The sequence below is a fragment of the Octodon degus genome, unplaced genomic scaffold (assembly GCF_000260255.1).
Source record: "Octodon degus isolate 3935 unplaced genomic scaffold, OctDeg1.0 scaffold00146, whole genome shotgun sequence".
Lineage (NCBI taxonomy): Eukaryota > Metazoa > Chordata > Mammalia > Rodentia > Octodontidae > Octodon > Octodon degus.
In genome coordinates this window covers 6,730,507-6,746,684 of record NW_004524722.1, presented here as the reverse complement: position 1 = coordinate 6,746,684, position 16,178 = coordinate 6,730,507, and the positions used below count along the sequence as shown (strand labels likewise).

The 16,178-nt window shown below is 38.5% G+C and overlaps 1 pseudogene; it reads left to right on the top strand.

Annotated features, from left to right (window-relative positions):
- Positions 1 to 3,678: 3,678 nt before the first annotated feature.
- LOC101577510 lies at positions 3,679 to 4,591 on the top strand (annotated as a pseudogene).
- Positions 4,592 to 16,178: the final 11,587 nt, after the last annotated feature.

Sequence of the window (16,178 nt, the reverse complement as noted above, 5' to 3'; positions counted from 1 at the left end):
TCTCTCTCTCTCTCTCTTTTTCTTTTTGTATTTAGTACAGGGTCTACAGGATCTCACTATATAGGGTCTTGTAGTAATCTTCCTGTTTTCAGCCTCCCAAGTGCTGGGATTATAGGCACAAGCCATCATGCCCAGTTGCCATCTCAGTGCACCCTGGGGGCGGGGCCAGCATGGCATGCTGGGGATTGAACTCCAGCTCCTGTGTCTGCTTAAGCAGATGCTTTAATCCTCTGAGCTATCTGGCCAGCCTAGTGCTTCCTTTTCAATACACTTGTGCTGACCTCTTTCTTTATAAGAATATTATTATACTGAAAACACAAAGTCTTGCTGATCACAAGCTATTATAAATTTGTACATAGTTGCTGTGATTTTTCCTTTGTCTTCATAAAGCAAATCATTTTCTCCAAACCTAGAGTTTCTTCCCTTATTTGAATTTCTTCTGAATTCAAATGAGGGAAGAAAGAAATTCTGAATTTCTTTTCATCCAGGAGAATCACGCATGACAACTTATGTCTTCTTAAAAGACAATGCATTCATTTATTGTTTCTTTTTACTCAGTACAATGTCCAGATCTTTCATACCATTGGATAATTTCCCATCGACTAATCTGGTAATATTATCAGGATGCTTTGTTGGCTGAGAGGAGTACAATGTAGGAAGATCAGTCAAAAAGGACCAGAATTCTTAGATGCAGCCTGGATAGCAACACATGCAGGCCTTCTCCGTCACCTTCTCTGTGTCAGATCTTCTTGAACCATCCTTTACAGGTGGTCTCATTTTCATCACAAGAAGCCTCTCCTTGTTCCTGGTCACAGGGCCTTGGTCCCCTCATGGCACAGTACCCTCAGTATGCTGTGCAAAATACTCTGCTGGGGGCTGCTCTCTGGGGCCTCAATAAAAGAAAGGCACCTTGCTAGAATTGTATGTGAAGAAAAAGTAGAAGTACTAATTGGTGTCTACATGGTAAAATCTTCACCTCATATCCCTATGGACAGTTTTGTTAAGGTGCCGGTTGAACACCTTGTTCTTGGGATCTGATAGTTTAAATTCTTATCCCACGATAGGTCAATCAATGCAGGTCTTTGGTGAGTAATGACTATAGGTAGGGCAAGGAAAAGAGATATACACAGGCTAATTCTATCTACATATTAACTTTCCCTAACCTTCCTGAATTTAGACAGTCTTCTAGCTTCTCTGGAGTAGGAACTGCATGCTTTCTGTTTCACTATGGAAAATGGCAAATGCAGGTGCTACTATGTACATTGTTAGAAGCTTACTTAGACCTTTTGTGTTGTATGGAATGGGCAAGGGTGGGATTGAGTTGTTAGAATATTTTATGCCAAAGCCAGAAGACTTTCTTCTAGCCATTGCTTAGGAGTAGGCTGCTTGGAAATCTAGTCTCCTTTGACACACAAAGGGTGTCATAGTCACAGGGAAACATTTGTGAGGACAACTCAGTTTTGTTTTTAATTCCTCTTTTCTTAGGTCTGTTGTCGTTTTTGGCAGAGGAGGAGCTAAACTTACTGTCTCAGAGTTCTTCTTGAAGCAGGAGGATATTATAAGGGACATCTTCTGAGCCCTGAGGGGATAAATGAAACATCAGGTATTATTATTTCTTACAAAATTCTGAAAACAGAGGCTTAATGCTAGGCAGCTTTGAGGATAATTGGAAGCAGATGTTCAGTTGATCAAAGTCATGTTTCTTGCCACTTGCCACTGCCCTCTCAGCACTCTGGGCTGCAGGAAATCATGTGCTATTGATAAGAAAGAAGAGGGTACTGTGAAGGAGGAGATGGTATTTTTAATTGGTTTGCTCCAATTTACTATCATACATCATCTACACTTGGAAGTATCTACCTGATCCTATTGTCTCTCAATTTTGTAAGTTTATATTATTCTTAACCAGATTGCTCAGAACATACCATTTATTACTTATAAATCAATAAAAATATTTTCATCATTTGGCAGGGTTTCACATATTACATCTTACTCATTGCTCACATTGTCCTTGGAATGCAGAAGCAAAGATTTGCAAAATAGCTAGGTGCTTTGCTTCAGGTCACACAGGAGGCATATGGCAGAAGAGGTACCTCAAACCAGGGTCTGCCTGGGGCCCACTCCATGACACCAGAACTCTAGGCCCATTCATAGTTTTCATCTTCCCAGCCCTTCCACTTTCCGTTATAATCACACCATTGTCTTAGCAACTACTGTTGAAGGAATAGGAAATGACTAAGTGGTTTCTGTTGGAGGAAAAAATGAAGTTTCGTCATTTCAAAGTGGTGCCATTTCTTTTGTCTTGGACTGTGTTCCAGACTGACCTCTGCCTCTATCCCTCATGCTGACATCCTTTTTTGTGGTTGTTGTAACTGAGACTGTAAGATGAATGTTCTACACCTTTTATGCCTAGAGCATGTATAGCTTCTCACATTTCAAAGCCATTCAGAACCTAGATTCAAGTACTTGTGTCCTTGTTTTTTCTTTCACATATGAGAATCATAGTACTCCAAGTATTCATATTTTAGAGGGTCACATGACCCTAAATCATTCCTCATCTGTCCTGTGATTTGATCTTTATGTGCTACCCCTTTACCTTGTCCAAAGAACCTAGGGGATTTGTCCTTGGCCTACAGGAGCTCCAGCCACACACAGACAGGATGATGTCTTCTAGCTTGGTGCTCATTGGATGTGAGCTGTGGTCTGAATCACTAATAAAGAGGTGTGAAAATGGATAATTTTCTTCTTTCCAGATCTCAGTTTTCTAACCACATAGTATCAAACTGATAACATAGTATTGATAGTATCGAACTGATAGTATTGAACATCATGGGGACATAAATAATCTTATAAACTCTTTGTTTGGTAGCATGCTGAAAAGCATATCTGCCAGCTTTCTCTCCTGGTATGAGTAAGATGTTATAATAAAGAATTATTTGGCTTTCATGTACTATTGTTACCAAGATGGTCTTTTATTCCACGTAAAGAGTAACTTAGTGTCTATTCCACCTTGAAGAAGTAGGAGATATGGGAGATGGTGAGGTCTTTTATTGAGATAATGGGTAAAAAAACCAAGTGAAATATATAGGAATTATCCAGGTCATGCCCTGGACAAGGTTGGAGTCAGTAGGTACCACATATTATTCTGTAAACTTAGCAGTCAAGTGAGGGTTGAAAGAGTGGTATGTCTGTGAAGTAAGAGGTATTCTAGATGTTAATTTTGGATATACTTATGTGTTTTTGGAAGTTTTAGGTGAAATGTAATGGGATAAGGCTAGAGGACCATCTGGGGTCAGTTATTGATGAAATCAAGCACAGCATACAGAATTTAGGATATGAGTTTGATGGAAATGATTTTTGTTTAATATCACTTTTATTTCTTAAATGTGGCTATGTGAATTGCCACAGATCACACATACTTGTGTGCTATGTGATCTTGTAACCTGGCTTTTGAGCTTCTTGTCTCATGTATTTCCATTTAAGGTGTAGTTGAAGAACTTGCAGAAATACCATCTAAACTGAAATTTGCTTTCAACCTGTGCCCTGAGAAGTGGGAAGGAAAGTGATGTGCTGGAACCATCCTTAGTGAGGACACATATCCCAAGCTCCTAATCTCCATGTCATGGAACCTCTCCTGTCTACCTTTCTTGGCCATAGTCCCATGTTCCGCCATGTATGATGATGGCCTTAAGTCTTTCCAATAATTCTCACCTCTTTTCACATACCTTCTTCTTGGCTGGCATCCCAGGACTGAGTGCCACCCACATCTGGATCTCAGTTCCCTTTTGCTTCATGTTTTTTTCTGGCGCTGACTGGAAATGGTGTCCTACTTTTTCTCATCTGGACAGAATGTAGGCTCCACCAGCCCATGTTTTTGTTTCTTTCCATGCTCTGTTTCATGAACGTGGTCCTCTCTCTCTCCACTGTGCTCAAGATGCTGGCTATTTTCTGGGTTGGTTCTACAGCCATCAGCTCCCATGACTGCCTTTCCCAGATGTTTGTCATCCACTCATTCTCTGCCATAGAGTCCGGGGTGCTGGTGCCCATGGCCTTGGATTGCTTTGTAGCTATCTGTAACCCTTTGCATTATACAACCATCCTGACCCCTGTTGTTGTCACCAAGATCAGAGGCCTAGTGGTACTGCGAGGTGTTGGACTGACCATTTTCTTCCCAAGTCTGGCTCATCAGCTAGCCTACTGTGGCTCGCACACAGTTGCTTATACCTACTGTGAGCACATGGCAATAGTGAAGCTGGCCTGTGGAACCACAACTGTGGACAGCCTCTATGCTTTTGCTATGGCAAACTTTCTTGGTGTGGGGGATATGGCCTTTGTTGCCTACTCTTCTGGGCACATTGTGAAGACAGTGATGTGTTTGCCTTCTCCCAAGGCACGTGCTAAAGCAGGCAGTACATGTACAGCCCATGTCTGTGTCATCCTTTTCTTCTATGGATCAGGATTTCTTTCTGTGGTCATGGAGTGTTTTGGGCCACACACAGCCTCTGGTGCCAAGGTCATCCTCACCAACCTCTACTTGCTCCTTCCCCCTGCATTGAACACTATTGTCTATGGAGTCAAGACCAAGAAGATTTGAGAGCATCTACTCACACACGGATTGAACCCACTTGAGGGTAATTTTCATTATTTGGAACTTATGGTACAGAGTGGCTCTTCCCATGGGACAGAAGCCCCCCAGCTGCATCACTTAACTGGTGGCAATAGTGAACATAAAGGAAATGATGTCATGCCAAGTAATTGTAAGTTGAGGAATGCTTTCCATGATGTGTAGATTTTGGTATGAAAGACTAAAAAGGATTGTGATCCTCAACTGATCAATCAAAAACTCTTTTTGTCATTTTTTATTCTAAAAGTTTTTAGTTTATTCATATTGATAATGTAAATGCATGAATTTATAAATGATAATGAAGAAATAAGACTGATAAACTTAGGTTGGGATAGATATACAGTTACATTCTGTTAATGAATAGAATGATTTCTTCTAATGGTGTTTGTAAATAGGATCACAAGTCCGCATCTTGTACAGCAGTTAACCACTAAGAAGAATATATGCAGTGTATTATTTGTTGAAAAATAAAAAAAAGACTGATAAACTTAGATTCAAGTGACTTAGAAGCTTAGAGAGAGATGACCTGGATGCGTATTTTGAAAATAAGAAAAAATGGAGCATTGCACCATCCTGTCACTCAGAGTTTGTACCTGTAAATGTATCAACCCTGATACCCAGGGAAACTGACTTCAGAGAAAGATAAATGGCAATAGCATAGCACTCATTTATGAGAGAAACTAAAATATGCATGTTCTGTCTTACTCCAAAATTGTAGATAAGGATTTCTTCATTCTATTTATGCTTTTCAGTTTATTTTTGAGATGGATAACTTAAAAAAAATTTTTTTTTCAGAACTGGGGATTGAACTCAGGCTGTTGCGCTTGCCAGGGAAGCACTTATTCTACTGAGCTATATCCATGGCCTGAGATGGATAAATTTTAATGCTTCATTTTTTATTATTTTTTAATTAGTACATGTTTGCAATACATAAGTTTTACATTTTTCATGCAAAGTTGGTACATAAACACAACAATCTCAATTCCCTATAGTATTATATACTTTTAATCTTTGAGAGTAATGATCACCTTTATTTCTTCATTTTTAGTCACAAGAGCAGAGACTCGACTTAAATGCCTAAGTTTATTGCCACACAAGAATTATTTTTCTGCCTACTTATTTTTTGTCTTCTTTCCTTTCTTGCTTATTCCTTTCTCAGTTCCTAGAATTAGTCTTAATTTCACCTGTTGTTAATATATTCTTAATAGTTTACATGTTTTTGAAATAGATAAAGTGGTCTGGGTGTTATATATTCCTAGCATATATAAATGTCTTTTTCTAGTTCCTCACAGGTGTATATTGTCTCCAGCCGGGGTTAACTGAAACCCTCTTCATGGTAATACAACTTCCTGTTCTTATCCTTGCATTATCTATTCATCTTAAACATCAGTTCAAACCTCAGCTCCTTAGAGAAGATTTTTCAAACAACATCAAATCGCTCATTTTCTGATCTCAGAGTACTGTGTGTATTTCTTTAATGGTGTATCATAATTTATAATTATATATATTTAATTTAATGAATGATATTCATCTAATGGATGACTACTATAGTATTTTTAGTGTAGTTCTTAGCATATTACTCAACATAGTGCTCATTAAATAAATAAATGATAGAAACATTGCCTTTTTAATAAATGGTGATAGAAAAACTGACTTTTCACATGCTGAAGTCTAAAATTAGACCTATGTCTATCACCATGCACTAAACTACAGTCAAAATGGATCACAAATTTTAATATTAAAACAGCAACACTAAATCTCCTGGAGGAAAATATAGGTAGAAATCTTAAAGACATAGGAGTAGGTAGAGAGTTCATGAATAAAAACCAAATTGCATAGGAAATACTACTAAGAATCAACAACTTGTGTCTCGTCTTTTTGAAAAGTTTATGCACTTCAAAAGAAATTACCAACAGAGTAAAAATAAAACCAACAAATGGAAAAAAAATGTCTGCTTGTCCCTCTGACAAAGGCTTTCTATCTAGAACATATAAAGAATTTAAAAAGTCAGGTCCACAAAATTCAAAGACCCAATCCAAAATGTGGATTTCTGCTGGTCTATGAAAAGGATGAGTTGGTATGTAATTTGTTGAGCATATGAGATGAATATACACTTCTCAGAGGAAGAAATACAAAGGGCAAGTAAATATATGAAAAAATGTTCAACATCATTGATCATTTGAGAAAAACAAATTAAAACAACACTGAAATTCCATCTTACCCCAGAAAGAAGGGCTATCATCAAGAAGTCAGCCAATAACAAATGCTGGAGGGGCTGTGGTGTAAAAGGAACACTTCTCCACTGTTGGTGGGAGTTCAGACTGATACAACCACTATGGAAATCAGTGTGGAGATTCCTCAAAAAGCTAAGATTAGAGGTCCCATTCACCCAGCTATTCTCCTTCTGGATATTTTTTCAGAGGAACTGAAAACACTGTACTACAACAATACAAGCATCACCCTTATAGTACCACAATTTATCAAAGCTAAATCTTGGAAGCAGCCCAAATGCCCATCAACTGAGGAATGGATAAAGAAGATGTAGTGTTTTTACTCAATGGAGCATTATTCAGCAATAAAAAGGATAAATTTGAGTCTTTTATTGGTAAATTGATGCAACTAGAGACCATACTTTTAAGTAAAATAAATCAAATCCACATGGGCAAACATCATATTTTCTTCTTAGTGTGAGATCATGAAGGAGAAAATAAAATCTGAAGGGTACAATAGATGCCGGGAAAATGGAATGAGTCTGTTCAAATGGAAGGAATTACTAGTTGAGGAGAAAGAGATGAGAGGGAGTGGAGGAAAGAGATATTGTATGTATGTTAATAGGATGGTTTAAACATCTGTACTGTGGATTTCTGCTGGTGTGTGGAAAGGAGGAGTTCATGTATATTTTGTTATCTTCCTTCTTTAATTCTTTTTTTCTTATTTTCTCATTTATTTTTTCTTCCTTTCTCTGATTTTACATGTGTATACCTGATAATATAGACAACTAATTTGAGGACAACACTATGCAATACAGAAAATGCTGTGAAATTCATATTTTGTTTAGTGAAATTCTGTATCATTTGTAATTTTTCTGTTTTAATACCACTTTGTACTCTCTAAAAATAAAATAATAAAATAATGTTATTCTAATGGATTATGTTATTAATAGTTTTTTTCTTCACAGTCACATTAATATAACAGGTAATTATGAATAATGACCACAGAAATCTCCATAATGCACATTTGGTATATTTACATTGAAGAAATAAAATGAAGCATTTTCATCATAATCAGTCTTAATACTACTACCTTTACTGTCATCAAGATTAATATCTCTCTAACTTAGTCTTTTCAAGGTTTCAATTTACTACTCACAGTATTTTGGACACTACAGAGAGGCACTGAAGTGTATGAATATTCTTATAAGACAGATGCACTGTTATGGATAATTACAGGGCAAATGGAAAAACAGCATTTCTCTTCTTCATTTGCACCCTTTTTCTATTCATTATCTCCCTCCATAAGTTATTACTGTCTCCTTGGTAAAAATCATTTTTGAATGTATTTATAATTATCCTGTTGATAATTACTGGGCCCATGCATACTTGTTTGTTTGGCTTTGTCTCCTCCAGACTCAAAGCTATACATCCACCCAAGAGAAAAATGCTTATGTACTTAGGGCCTTTAGATAAAATCTCTGAAGAGTATATCTGACTGCTGGTCAACAACTACAGCCCCTTTCAGCCTGAAGAAGTTAGAGTGGTTATCACCCTTGTTTCCCTCATGCCAGTTCGGGTTACTTCTTCAGAGAGGGGAATGTTGCAGGCAGCCATTAATACTTAGATAAAAGTATTATAGGCAGTCAGACAGGGCCAGGCCTTCAAAGGAGATAACACAGAAGACAAGATACCTTAGAACTTTGTAAGGAGGGTTGGATGCTTCTGCTGTGAGCCAAACCTAAAGACCAAAGATCAAACAAAGGCTAACCTCACTAAAGATTAGCATCCAGGACTGATCTTCACCGTAATAAAGACAGGAAAGAACATTATCTGATGGCTACCAGATAAAGCCCTGTTTTACATTCGTGCCCACTTGCTACATGACTCCCTTCCCCATTTGGTCCTGGGCTTAATCAATTTTACCTGAGCAATGGTGCTTGTAACCCCATTGGTTGACCATAGTTTTGTCCCACCCCACATCCACCTAAGTGAGTTCCCATTTTCTCCACTTTAGCCCCACATGGTTTTACACTATAAAAGTCCCTGGAAGAGACAGCTTCCCAGGGACAATCCGTTCGGGACCCTCCTCCTGTCCCTCTTTCAGACGGGAGTTTTCTTTCCCTCAATAAATATATTCTGCTCAAAAAAATTTTCCCTCTATATCTTGAGTATGTACTAGGCTTTCAGTGTAAGGCAAAATGAACTTGAAATGCAAAAATGACAATACAATGTGATACAGAGCTGTGGTAGGAATTAGTTCTAAGTTATGGAGAACTAATTCTCAGGCGTAGATGTCAGCTGGTTTCAGTTAGAAGAACACTGTGCATGGCCAACATATTCCAGACTGTGAGCCTACACTGGGAGGATGATGGTACAATTTACCTTTTGGGCTGCAAGGGAATGTGCCTCAGATCTTTCTTCTAAGTGGCTTCTGCTTTATACCACACACTTTACTGTCATTTTTCCTTGTTAAATAATATAACAATTCTATTCTGAATATCTTCTGTTAGTAAAACAAACAAACAAACAAACAAACAAACAAAAAACCCAAAAAACTTGTTAATAAGCTCAGTTTTTCTGTATGACTCTTATTCCATGGTATCTTGAATCCTCAAGATAAAGACTTTAGCCAGAGAGATAGCTCAGCTGTCTAAGCACCTGCTTGGAGAGCTCAAGGACCTGGGTTTGATCCCTGGTACCACATGCTGTGCTGGCCCAAGCTGGCAACCGAAACTGGGTGTGGTGGCTCATGCCTGTAATCCCACCTATGGGGAGGCTGAGACAGGAGGATTAGTATGATTCTGAGCCATATAGGGAGGCCCTGTACCAAAGTAAATAAATAAACAAACAAATAAATAAAGGCCTTGCACACACACTCTCATTTAATGTTCTCAAAATGCAAACAGAACTAGTGTCATCATTATTATCATTTTATGTCAGATGAAAATGTTATACTTCTCATTTAGTAGGGACCATTTATTTTCTCAGACCTTTTCTAACTGTGGATTAGCAGTGAGGTTAGTGCACTTCGTCCCAAGTACAAAACAAACAAGCATATGCTGGTGTCCTTTGGCATTAATGCCACCCATGCACACCATCCTCTATTGCTTTTACTTTGTGCTATCTCTTTGTCACACTCGTCATTAAATGATGGCATGGTCAAAATCTTCTCTATTTTTGGTTCTTTATGATCCTGGATGGAAACATTAGTATTCTTGTGGGTGACTCCTTAAGCCCTCTGGCTTTTCATATTCCCTGTTTGTCTATCTCCAAAGATTCCTACCCATCTACCATTCCCATGGCATGAACATGTCTAGAAAACTCTGCATTTACCATCTGGTAAGTCCTATCTTTGTTTAACATGTTCTATCCATTCTCCTAGGATGATATTTTGTTGATGAGATCATGTAGCAGTCCTCTGCTTAAAATCCTTCATGGTTTTCCACAGCTCTTTAATATGGACTAAAGGGCCCTCTATGCTGGGATTCCTGCTTAATCTTTAGACTTATTTTCTGAGTACTATCACCCTGAAGTTTTGAAAAGCTGGATTTTGTTTGTCTTGGTTTATAGATTTTGTGCCCTTATGTGACTTCTATATCTCTTTCCATGTTTAATCAGTTCTTTTGGCTCCTAAATTGGATTAATGAGGTGCTTTGTGAGCTCCCTAGATGGGAAAGTTATATCTGTTGTGTATATTCAGCATGCTGTACTCCTAATTTAAAATACTTATAAATGCTATGAATTACTTATGTGATCATGTAGTTTATATATCATCCAACAACTAATAAGGACTGTTTTGTGATAATATTTATTTATTTCAATATCAGTGGAGTACCTGGAATTGGGAGATACTCAAAATTTCTGATTAAGTTATGGAGACCACTTCATATTGAAAATACCGTAAATCAAAATATGTGTTTAATACACCAAACCTGTTGAAAATCCTAGGCTAGCCACACAATGCACTGAAGAGTATCACGTGTTCACTCTCGTGATTGTGTGACTGACTGGGAACTTCAACTCATTGCAGCTGCTCGCCAATAGTGTCTGATTACATTTTGCTATCTTGGATAAGATCAAGTCAAAATTGCTTAGCTCCTACTACATGCATATAATTTTTGCACCTTTGTAAAGCTGAAAAATTATAAGCTAAGGAAAGTGTATATTTATTGAATAAAGAAGGCTTTCTACCAGCTATGTGTGAAATACTTGCTGACTGGATGAATGAAAGGATTGTGCATGTTGGGGGTTGTCCTTAAGGAGAATGACACACTGGGTGGAATGCTGACTACTTTAATCAAAGAAGGGACCATCAGAAAGAGCTTCTGGGTAACAGTTAGGAGACACAGGAGAGGATGGCTCAGCCCATCTCAGTGGAAATTTCCTGGAGTGGACTGTCTGAAGAGTTCTACTCATAAAACGTTTGTTATGGGTTGGAGTCGGTATCCTTAAGTGGTCACATCCCTACACTGGATAAGCAAAGCTCTCAGCTCATCTAGCACCTGTCTTAGGTGGAACACAGTAGAAATGGATCCCAAAGGGGAGATTTACACACAGGACTTTTATTTAGAAGTATACATGAGAATGGTGACTATCCATGGGTGAGAAGAGTAGGACGAGCAGAGAAAGAAGTTAAACTATGACCCAATTTTCTCAGGTACTTCAGCTGACCCAGTGGGACTGTAACAACTGAAATGATGCTTCACATTGGCCAAGCAATGGCCGTGACTCATCCACATGGCTGCACTGACAAAGGTTCTACAACCTGAGGTACAGGATCTCAGGATAAATCCTGAGGGCATTTCACTGACCTTCTCAGACCCAAAAGCTACAACTCTTGTTGCATAGGTCCTGCTTTACTTTGGTCTTAACCATCCAGTAGAAAAGTATGAAGATGAAATATAGGAAGTAAAGCCATGTTGTTATGTTGAGCTGTGGGGGACTCAGGTCAATAATTTCTGACATTGCCAGTTAAACAGAAGACCCAATGCTATTATGGGCTACTGGACTCTTTTGGAATATTTTTCTGAGTTTACACACCTATAATATTCAATAATGGAACTTAGAAAAAATGGGGTATACCGATGAGTGTCCATTTTGTATCTGTGTATTCAAAGTGGTTAGGATAGATATATAGTTGCATTCTCTTAATGAATAGAATGATTTGTTCTAATGCTGTTTGTAAATAGGATCTCAAGTCTGCATCTTGTACAGCAATTAACCACTAAGAAGAATGCATGCAGTGTATTATTTGTTGAAACTGTACTTCTGATTTGATTTCAAACTGTCTCATTGCTGTTTATCAATAAAATTTTGAAAGAAAAAAAACCAAAAACCAAACAAAAAAACCCCCAAAAAACAAAAAGAAATGATGCTTCAGTGCTGTTTAAGTTGAGTAAAGTGCGTTAGGTCTTGGTATCCTTACATTACCAGTTTCCAAGGCTCCTTGGCTCTCTAACTTTCTGGGTGAGGAACTTGAAAGTAATGAGATGTTGAAGAAATAAAGTTAAGATACAGCTGGGAACAGAGGGAGCCTGCTCTCTGGATGGGAGGAAAAGAAACTGCTGAGCCACCACAGCATGTTTATTTATACATTCAGCAAGTTGATGTCATGTGACACTTCTCTGCCTAGCAGCCTACTGCTTGGATTGCCTCGGACACCTGGCATTCTCTGGACTGAAGCACTTTGCTCATGTGGCTCATCTTGAGTGCTCTTTGTTCTCGGGCTGGTCTTGCTCCAGATCCACATGTGTGATCACTCTTCAGCTTCAGCCACTCCCTACAGCCAGGGCCTGTGCATTAGGACAGGAGAATGAAAAGTAACCTTGGGTGAGGCATCCTTTTTCTTCTTACCATAAAAGTGACTCAGTTATGAAGTTCTAGAAGCTGATACTCCTAGCACTGTAGGAATAAACACAGTGTAGCACAACATCACTAAAGGATTTGCTGGAGTCTAAGATTGTTTTCTAGGAGTGAGAAATCTGAGCTCTGAAGCAGTTTGAGATTTCTTAGCTGACCAAAATTGATGTCTTACATTTATTTATTTATTTATTTATTTATTAGACAATCTTAGGGATGCACAGGGTTGGGATGATAGTTACACTGGACCTTGAGCCAGCTGGTTTGGTAAGGTGTCATTACCTGCTCTGCCTCTCTGCCCAACCACCTCTCCCTGTGGGCAGTACCTTAGCTCTTTGTGCTTTTGCCAATCTACAGGCTAACTTTGGCTTTGTCCAGGTGTTCCTCTAAGTCCTCTGGGACCTGCCAGCTGATAATAGCATCCTACCATCTCAGTGCTTTTTCACAGTCACTGTCCATGCTTTGAGGAAACATCAAGAAAGGACTTTCAGGGTAAAAAAAGAGAGAACCAATGGTGAGATGGTGCACCAAGATATCAGGTGTACAACTTGAAGTCAGGCTCTGGGATTATGGTTGGGGGAAGCCTACTGACACCTGACCTTTTTTCACAGTCTTTGTGATGAGTATTTATGTTTTGGTTTGTGTGGTTCTTACTTAATACCTTTTAGTAATTTCAAATTTATTTCCTTCCAAATCAGAGTAATTGTTCTTTTTGGATCTGACATAGGCATTGTCATTGAAAACTGAGAATACTGGCAGAAATTAGGGGAGAACATATTGCTATAAGCTACTTGCTGAGACCAGACATCTACCAATATCATGAAATCTTCAGGTTTAGCTGGGGACATTCATAGTAGTATTCAGCATGACCAGAGGTTGGTATTCTCATCACTCATACACAGCTTGAGGAGACAGCTCCTTTGTTCTTGGCAGAGCTGGGAGGCATGTTTCATGAGTTTGTAAATGTTAGTTACATAGATCTTGAATGGTGTGTTTGATTTTATCTTTAGTGTTCAGAGGCTATTATGCAGCACTTTGAATGAAAAATTCTCTTCACCATTGTTACTCCCAAGCTAGGGAAGAATATCATCACTGAGATTAAACCAGAGATGAGGAATGTCTAGAGCTGAGCAAGGGGAGGAGATGGTGGAAATTTTCTGATTCTGGGGATTTTATCCTTTTCCAAGTTCTCTGTGTCCTGCTGAATCACTCTAAAAGATGCATACTCAAATAAATCCTAGAGATCAGAAAAGTGCCATGGTCAGGCATTTTGTACAAATATGGTCTATGATTTGTTTTCTGAAGCTCTGCCTCTGAGTGTTTGATTTCCCTTATCTTCATCTCTTGTTAATGGTCATTGTCATAGAGCTACTACTTTCTGTGCCCTGTCCTAATATCTCTCTGTCTGAGTTCTTGTCTGTCCCTTTCCCCCATTTTCAGGAAGTTTTGTTCACTATTAAGAAAGAGTTCAGGGAGAGAGAGAGAGAGAGAGAGAGAGAGAGAGAGAGAGAGAGAGAGAGAGAGAGAAAGATCACACCCTGGAGAGGAACCTTCTTGCCCACTTTGAGGCAGTGGAAATGACCCCTCCTATCTGACACACTTCTAGGATTTCTTCCTATCCTCTTAGGGTGGAAACACTCAGCAGGGGCTATTATATCATGAAGGACTTAGGGTGTTATTTAGGGTGAGGAACATTGAGTCAACTCAGCCCTGTTTTTAAAGTTAAGTCTCTGCATTGCTGACTTCCCACAATTCTCATTTTTTATTTCATCTGCACAGTTATGTATTCAATAATTTAATCATGTGACATTAATTTATTTACCCAATGTTTGCAAGTGCCAACCAGGTTCCAGTCCTTCCTGGAGCTTGCCTTGAGGCTGCGGCAGGGAAGGCATAGCATCTACTCTTCAGGAGCTGGCCTAGTAGTTTCACAGCATAAGACAATCATTGCAAGGATAAAACAGTAAGGGATTATCATAAGGAAGAAAAGGAGACATGTTGTGCTGCCTTACAGAATTCAAGCAGAGCTTCATAAAATACAGGTGTTTTTCATTGAATCTCTGTGTTAAATAATGTTTTGTGCCACTTATTCTCTCTTTTTTGTCAAAAGATTAAATACTTTTTTGCCTGTAGGTTCCTGGGAATAAAGTCCCTTCTGCTTTTCCTCTGAGGATCACATAAGGATCTTGTGTTTACTTTGGCTGTTAATACTTAATAAGCATCTCAGGGCGTTTCCTCTAGGTTCACCCATCTCAAACCACAAAGAGACAGGTTATTCTCAGGGACCAGTACCTCTGCTTTTCTACTTCACCTACAATAGTTTAGCTTCAGTCTCATTCCCCTACCAGCATTGCTCTGTCAAAGCGTGGGTGCCCTCACAACTGCACAGCTGTTCTATGATTTCTCAGCTAAAAATGGGAAATGCACTGAAGCTTGAAGCAGAGGTCTCAGCTAAGAAAGAGAATCAACCTCCTCTCTGTGGAATGTCTAGCACTGAAAGGTGAATTCTTGTATAATTTTGAGATTCTCCTGGAGGTCTCAGTAGAAATGTCACTGCTACTGACTTTGGAAAAAACATAAAGGCTAATAGATACATGCCAACCAGGCATTTCAAATTTTATACTTATCATGATTAGTATTTGTAGTTTCCATGATTACCATTGTCATAATATAATATTAGGGCAATATTATATGCATCACTGATTTTTGAAAAAGGCAAGCAGGGTGAGCTATAAATGTGCAACCCGCATGAAGAGAGACACTCCTAACTTCTTCGTTACATTTGCATGGGAACTGTCCAGTACATTTGAAGATACTATTTCAGAGTGTGCTTGTCTTTTAAGACAAACACAGACACAAACATGTGGTTTCAGGACTTTTGCTGCAATGTGTGAGGTGGGGTGAACCACATAGCTAAGGTTAAACCAATTACCTATTTATTTGGTATTTGGAGATATCAGACACACTAAAATATTATAACAGTCAGGATGAGAGACGGACATACTGAAGATCTGAAGCAGTGGAGAATTATGGAGGCAAAGCAAAAAGAGAAACTTGTAATGTCATACTTAGTCATCCTATAATGTTGATGGCAATGATAAGCATAACTATCATTTATAGAATAGCATATATCAAGTTGTTCTTTCCATCATTTAATAATAATCTTATAAGATTGATGTTTGTCCTACTAATATATAAAGAATTCAAGTTTTTGTTTAAGCTGCCTACCAAAGTTTTGTCCTCAGAATATGCAAAGGACAGAGCTCAAACTCAAATTTTGTCTCCAAAGTTTTATTTATCTCACTGCATTATCTCACCTGCTAGATTTTGATTATGAAGGTTAATGAAATATGGTTCTATCTCTTATAATAAAGAATTAAGGCACTGAAAGGGGTTTTACAGTAGTGATACATCAGAAAGTGATGGATGAACAGAAGGGTATCCTAAAGAGTTTCTAATATAATGTGTTGATCTAACATATTTAA